The sequence below is a fragment of the Oncorhynchus kisutch genome, unplaced genomic scaffold, assembly GCF_002021735.2.
Source record: "Oncorhynchus kisutch isolate 150728-3 unplaced genomic scaffold, Okis_V2 scaffold3690, whole genome shotgun sequence".
NCBI lineage: Eukaryota > Metazoa > Chordata > Actinopteri > Salmoniformes > Salmonidae > Oncorhynchus > Oncorhynchus kisutch.
The window spans coordinates 1-8,219 of NW_022265635.1; the positions used below are offsets into that span (position 1 = coordinate 1).

General features: G+C 50.5%; 1 pseudogene; it reads right to left on the reverse strand.

The window, feature by feature from the left end:
• Positions 1 to 213: 213 nt before the first annotated feature.
• LOC116371806 (tuberin-like) lies at positions 214 to 7,785 on the reverse strand (annotated as a pseudogene).
• Between the last annotated feature and the right edge of the window lie 434 nt (positions 7,786 to 8,219).

The following is an 8,219-nucleotide window of genomic DNA, read 5'->3' on the forward strand; positions in this document are numbered from 1 at the left end:
GAGAGAGAGAGAGACCCAGAGAGAGACCCAGAGAGAGAGATAGAGACCCAGAGAGAGACCCAGAGAGAGAGACCCAGAGAAGCAGTTTAACACACTTTCTTTCCCTGAATAATGTTCAACATAAGACGGGAATGACAATCACTCAACGGGCACCTATAACAACTTTTAGTTTGGTTTTTGTTTCCATGGCGACTGCCTGGTTTGGTATCCGTGGCGACCACACAGCACTATACAGTTACCTGAAGAACTTCTCCATAAGGCGGTGTAGGCTCTGGATCCACCCGTCTTTAGCTGGCTGGATGGACTGGGCCCGGTACGATATCAGAGTCAGCACCGACGCATCCTGATGACATCACAACAACAACTCCTTACAAGAACAATGGAAGACAAAGTGAAGGCAAATAACAGACATCACACAGACTGTCAGACACAGGGGGGAAAAAGTGGAGGGCTGAATGAGAGAGGAGGAAAGGAGAAGTGGAGGGCCTATTAGAGGAGGAAAGGAGAAGTGGAGGGACTATGGAGGAGGAAAGGAGAAGAAGTGGAGGGCCTATTAGAGGAGGAAGGAAGGAGAGATGGAGAAGTGGAGGGCCTATTAGAGGAGGAAAGGAGAAGATGGAGAAGTGGAGGGCTATTAGAGGAGGAAAGGAGAAGATGAGGAAAGGAGAAGGAAAGGAGAAGAGGAGGAAGTGGAGGGCGATGAGAGGAGGAAAAGGAGAAGAGGAAAGGAGAAGAGGAGGAAAGGAGGAGGAGAAGAGAAGAGGAGACGAGAGGGGGGAAGTGGAGGGCCGATGAGAGGAGGAAAGGAGAAGAGGAGGAGGAAAGGAGAAGAGGAGGAAGTGGAGGGCTGATGAGAGGAGGAAAGGAGAAGAGGGAGAAGTGGAGGGCTGTGATGAGAGGAGGAAAGGAGAAGAGGGGAGAAGTGGAGGGCTGATGAGAGGAGGAAAGGAGAAGAGGAGGAAGGAAAGGAGAAGGGAGGGGAAGGAAAGGAGAAGAGGGGGGGAGGGGGAAGTGGAGGGCTGATGAGAGGAGAAAGGAGAAGAGGGGGAAGTGGAGGGCTGATGAGAGGAGGAAAGGAGAAGGGGGAAGGGGAGTGGAGGGCTGATGAGAGGAGGAAAGGAGAAGAGGAGGAAGTGGAGGGATGATGAGAGGAGGAAAGGAGAAGAGGAGGAAAGGAGAAGAGGAGGAAAGGAGAAGAGGAGGAAAGGAGAAGAGGGGGAAGTGGAGGTCTATTAGAGGAGGAAAAGGAGAAGAGGAGGAAAGGAGAAGAGGGGGAAGGGAGGAGGGAAAGGAGAAAGAGAATAGGGGAAGTGGAGGGCCGATGAGAGGAGGAAGGAGAAGAGGGGGAAGTGGAGGGCTGATGAGGAGGAAAGGAGAAGAGGAGGAGGAAGTGGAGGGCTGATGAGGAGGGAAAGGAGAAGAGGAGGAAGTGGAGGGCTGATGAGGAGGAAAGGAGAAGAGGAGGAAAGGAAGGAAGAGGAGGGAAAGGAGAAGAGAGAAAGGAGAAGAGGGGGGAAGGAGAAGAGGGGGAAGGGAAGGAAGAGGGGAAAGGAGACACGAGAGAAAAGGAGGAAGAGGAGGAAGGAGGAGGGAAGAAGAGGGAAGGGGAGAGAGAGGGGAAGTGGAGAAGAGGAGGAAATGAGAAGAGGGGGAGAAAGGAGAAGAGGGGGAAGGAGAAGAGGGGGAAGAGGAGGAAGAAGAGGAGGAAAGGAGAGAAGAAGAGGAAAGGAGAAGAGGGGAAGTGGAGAGAAGAGGGAGAAGAGGAGGAAGTGGAGGGCCGATGAGAGGAGGAAAGGAGAAGAGGGGAAGTAGAAAAGAGGAGGAAAGGAGAAGAGGGAGAAGAGGAGGAAGTGGAGGGCCGATGAGAGGGGGAAGTGGAGGGTCGATGAGAGGGGGAAGTGGAGGGCCTATAAGAGGAGGAAGAGGAGGAGGAAAGGAGACGAGGGGGAAGTGGAGGGCCGATGAGAGGGGGAAGTGGAGGGCCTATAAGAGGAGGAAGAGGAGGAAAGGAGACGAGGGGGAAGTGGAGGGCCGATGAGAGGGGGAAGTGGAGGGCCGATGAGAGGGGGAAGTGGAGGGCCGATGAGAGGGGGAAGTGGATGGCCTATAAGAGGAGGAAAGGAGACGAGGGGGAAGAGGAGGGCCAATGAGAGCAGGAAGAGGAGGAAAGGAGAAGAGGGGGAAGAGGAGGGCGATGAGAGGAGGAAAGGAGAAGAGGGGGAAGTGGAGGAAAGAGAAAGAGGGGAAGCAGAAGGGGAGGAAAGGAGAAGCTGAGGAAGAGGAGGAAAGGAGAAGAGGGGAAGAGGAAGAGTGACTCACAGGTCTTTTGTCAGCACACTTCTCCACCAGACTGAAGAACTTGTCAGATGATCCATGGAAGCCATTCTGCTCATAGAGCTCCTCCACTGTAGTCAGCAACTCAAACACTATGGACTTCAGCTCTGCACTGCCTATAGACTGGAGAGAGAACTCAAACACTATGGACTTCAGCTCTGCACTGCTATAGACTGGAGAGAGAACTCAAACACTATGGACTTCAGCTCTGCACTGCCTATAGACTGGAGAGAGAACTCAAACACTATGGACTTCAGCTCTGCACTGCCTATAGACTGGAGAGAGAACTCAAACACTATGGACTTCAGCTCTGCACTGCCTATAGACTGGAGAGAGAACTCAAACACTATGGACTTCAGCTCTGCACTGCCTATAGACTGGAGAGAGAACTCAAAACACTATGGACTTTCAGCTCTGCACTGCCTATAGACTAGAGAGAGAGAACTACATTCATTTTCTCGGTCTGTCTGTATGTGTCTCTGGTGTGTGTGTGTGTGTGTGTGTGTGGTGTGTGTGTGTGTGTGTGTGTGTGTGTGTGTATCTTTGTCTGGTGTGTGTGTGTGTCTTTGTCTCTGGGTCTCTGTGTGTGTGTGTCTTTGTCTCTGTGGTGTGTGTGTGTGTGTGTGTATCTTTGTCTGTGTGTGTCTGTGTCTGTATCTTTGTCTGTGTGTGTCTGTGTGTGTCTGTGTGTACCTGAATCTGCTGTAGTAACCTCTCTATGATCCCCAGCAGTATGTCCCATGTGACCACCTGGAGTTCCTTGCCATACTTCTTTATCAGTCTGGTGATGGACAGAACGATCTCATATGACACCATCTCGTTGGCACACCACATCGCCTGGGGGTTAAAGGTCAGGGGTTGGTCAGAGGTCAAAGTAAAACTCCTCTAATGCACCTTTTAAAATGCTGAATCTCCCCCCCCCCCCCCCCCCCCCTCTCTCTGGATCCTACCTTATAGAATGATGGGAGGACCAGGGTAGGGGTGTTCTTTAAGGCTGGGAGACGGTGCGCCCCATAGAGCCATCCCTACAAAGAACACTGCTCCTCTCAGCAATGGAGAATCCTCCATATACGCCCTGACAGAGAGAGAGAGGACAGGTTAGACACACACACACACAGAGAGAGGACAGGTTAGACACACACACACACACACAGAGAGGACTGGTAGACACACAGAGAGAGGATGGTTAGACACACACACAGAGAGGACTGGTTAGACACACAGAGAGAGGACTGGTTAGACACACAGAGAGGACAGGTTAGACACACAGAGAGGACAGGTTAGACACACAGAGAGGACAGGTTAGACACACAGAGAGGACAGGTTAGACACAGAGGTTAGACACACGCAGGCACACACACACGCAGGCACACACACACACGCAGGCACACACACACACGCAGGCACACACACACACGCAGGCACACACACACACGCAGGCACACACACACACGCAGGCACACACACACACGCAGGCACACACACACAGAGAGGACAGGTTAGACACACAGAGAGGAGAGGTTAGACACACGCAGGCACACACAGGGTTGTTACCTCTCCTCCATGATACGGCACATGGTGTATATGGCACTATGGCCCAGATGAGTCCCCAACACCTTCCTCATCAACTGGAGAGATGGAGGAGAGGGGGAGGGGAGAGGAGGACGAGGGGAGAAGAGAGAGGAGGAGAGGAGAGGGGAGAGGAGGAGAGGGGAGAAGGAGAGAGGAGGAGAGGAGGAGAGGGGAGAGGAGGAGAGGGGAGATGATAGGGGAGGAGAGGGGAGATGAGAGGAGGAGCAGTATTATCATCTGCCAGATAGAAATGATCAACAGATTATACACAAACAGTTAGATGTTAGAATATTAATCATTACTATTATTATTATTGTTTAGTCAGATTAATTAACATGACAAGTAGATCAGACACACACTCTACAACACTCCCTCACACACTTGCCAACACTCCCTCGCCAACACTCCCTCGCCAACACTCCCTCACACTCACCTACTCCCTCGCCAACACTCCCTCACACTCACCCTACTCCCTCACCAACACTCCCTCCCCAACACTCCCTCACCTACACTCCCTCACCTACACTCCCTCACCTACACTCCCTCACCTACACTCCCTCACCTACACTCCCTCACCTACACTCCCTCCCCTACACTCCCTCACACACTCACCTACTCCCTCCCCTACACTCCCTCACACACTCACCTACTCCCTCACCAACACTCCCTCCTCAACACTCCCTCCTCAACACTCCCTCCTCAACACTCCAACACTCCCTCACCAACACTCCCTGCTCACCTTCCAGCAGGACTCACAGAACTCCTTGACGTTGACGGTGCGACAGAGAGTGATGATGAAGACGGTGAGGGAGTCAGAGGGGAGGCAGTTATAACACACCACCGCATCCAGCACCTGTAGAGCCATCTGGACACACACAGACACACCAAGACGACACACACACACACACAGAGACGACACACACACACACACACACACACACACACACACACACACACACACCGAGACGACACACACACCCACACACCGAGACGACACACACACCCACACACCGAGACGACACACACACACACACACCGAGACGACACACACACACACACACACCGAGACGACACACACACACACACACACACACACACACACACCGAGACGACACACACACAGACACACCGAGACGACACACACACAGACACACCGAGACGACACACACACAGACACACCGAGACGACACACACACACAGACACACCGAGACGACACACACACACAGACACACCGAGACGACACACACACAGACACACCGAGACGACACACACACAGACACACCGAGACGACACACACACAGACACACCGAGACGACACACACACAGACACACCGAGACGACACACACACACACACACACACACACACCGAGACGACACACACACACACAGAGACGACACACACACACACACACAGAGACGACCACACACACAGACGACACACACACACCGACACACACACACACCGACACACACACACACACACACCGAGACGACACACACACACACACCGAGACGACACACATACACACACCGAGACGACACACACACACACACCGAGACGACACACACACCGAGACGACACACACACCGAGACGACACACACACACACACACCGAGAACACACACACACACACACCGAGACGACACACACACACACACACAGAGACGACACACACACACACACACGACACACACACACAGACGACACACACACACAGACAACACACACACGACACACACACACACGACACACACACACAGACGACACACACACACACACACACACACACGACACACACAGACGACACACACACACACACACATACCCCGAGACGACACACACACGTAAGGGTTAATGACCTCATGAATAAAAAGTCCAGAGTTGTAAAACCTCGACATCAGAGTAAATTAAATATTACCTCAATGTCTGCAGAGTAAATTAAATATTACCTCAATGTCTGTAGAGTAAATTAAATATTACCTCAATGTCTGTAGAGTAAATTAAATATTACCTCAATGTCTGTAGAGTAAATTAAATATTACCTCAATGTCTGTAGAGTAAATTAAATATTACCTCAATGTCTGTAGAGGCTGTAGTCCGGTTACACAGCAGACAGATCTTCCTGTTGGACAAAACCACACACACTGAGACGTAGCGCGTGTGTGTGTGTGTGTGTGTGTCTGTGTTTAATCAGAAGACCCCACAAAATATTATACTAACAAAAATTTGACCAACTGGGGACATTTTATTAGTCCCTACAAGGTCAAATGCCATTCTAGTGGGTATAGGGTAGAATTAGTGTTAGGAGTTACAGAGTTAGGTTGAGGGTTAGGAGCTAGGGTTTCGAGTTAAGATTAGGGTACAGGTTAGGGCACAGGTTAGGGATTAAGGTTAGGGATTAAGGTTAGGGTACAGGTTAGGGTACAGGTTAGGGATTAAGGTTAGGGATTAAGGTTAGGGATTAAGGTTAGGGATTAAGGTAAGGGTACAGGTTAGGGATTAAGGTTAGGGTACAGGTTAGGGATTAAGGTTAGGGTACAGGTTAGGGTACAAGGTTAGGGATTAGGTTAGGGTACAGGTTAGGGAAAATAGTATTTTGAATGGGACTGAATTGTGTGTCCCCACAAGGTTAGTTGTACAGGACTGTGTGTGTTCTTACTGGACCATGACGGATACGTTCTGGTCGAGGGGTAGCAGCTGTTGAACTTGACCAGGTTGACCAGGACGTGGAGGAAGTCAGCGGTCAGACCAATGTCCATCCACAGCAGGACAAACCACAGCTGCAGGTGATCAATAAATTAAATCAACCAGTCAGTCAAAAGATATTGTGACCAAATCAGTCAAAAATATCGTGACCAGTCAGTCAAACATATCGTGACCAATCAGTCAATATCTTCTCAAGGGTCCCAGTTGGGCTGTCATTGGTCAAGTGAATATCTCGTGGACAGACTCTGTAACATGGTAACATGGTAGTGTGTAACGACTGTCAAAAGACTGTGGGGTGGAACCATCTACATGTCACAGTGTAAAAAGGGTTGATGTTGTAAGGTGTGTGTGTCTCACCTATGTCCTCCTCCAGGTATGTGATGTCCTTCCCGTTCTCCGTCAGGGCCTTGAAACACTCAGCCTGTCAGACAGGTCCTCATTGGACGGCTGGTAGTCTCTGATCACCTTGAAGAAGAAGGCCCGCAGAGGACCCAGACGCTCACCCTGGTAGACACACACACAGAGGGAACACACACAGGAAGTCAACATACTTTCTTGTCTCTGTGGTGCCTCCTAGATAGTGTGTGTGTGTGTGTGTGTATATGTGTGTTGGTGTGTATATGTGTGTGTGTGTATGTGTGTGTGTATAGGTGTGTGTGTGTATGTCTCTGTGTGTGTGTGTGTATGTCTGTGTGTCTCTGTGTGTGTGTGTGTGTGTTACCTGTCCTGTATGACAGCTCTGAGGAGCAGCAGGACAGCATGTCTAGCTTCAGGTGGCTGTTCTGGAGTCAGCATGTCCTCCACTGCCTTCCATACGGCTTCCACTGCATGCTGTAAACACACACACATTAATACACACACACACATTAATACAGATTTTAACCATACAGTATTAGCATAGACTTGACCTCAGTCAAAACAAGACATGATATCAAGAACCAGATTTAAGAAACGAGCTGAAAAGGAGCCCCCGACGATTCCCCACACGACAGCTTCTTGTCGCTGTGTGTGGCCATGTAGAATCACAACACACTGACTTCTGACACACTGAAGTGTGCACATATTTTTTGTGACGGTGTTAGCTAACCCGTCTACACACACACACACACAACACACACCACAGTGCTCTCTCACCTCCTCAAATTCTGGCCTTGGCCAGGTCAGAGACATGGTTAGCAACCCGGATTCTGTTGCTAAGGCCACAGTCAGGGTGCAGCTCCTGAAGAGAAAGACAGCAAGCTGGTCAGAGACAGAAACCGGATTGTGTGTGTGGTATGTGTGTGTACAGTATGTGTGTGTACAGTATGTGTGTGTGTGTGTGTGATGTGTGTACAGTATGTGTGTGTGTGATAGTATGTGTGTGTGTGGTGTACAGTATGTGTGTGTTACAGTATGTGTGTGGTGTACAGTGTGTGTGTGTGGTACAGTATGTTTGTGTGTGTGTGTGTGTGTACAGTCCTAGCGTGTGTGTACAGTGTGTGTGGTATGTGTGTAGTGACAGTGTGCGTTGTGGTGGTGGTATGGTATGTGGTGTGTGGATGGACGTGTGTGTGTGTGTGTAGTATGTATGTGTGTTGTGGTGGTGTGTGTGTGTGGTGGTGTGT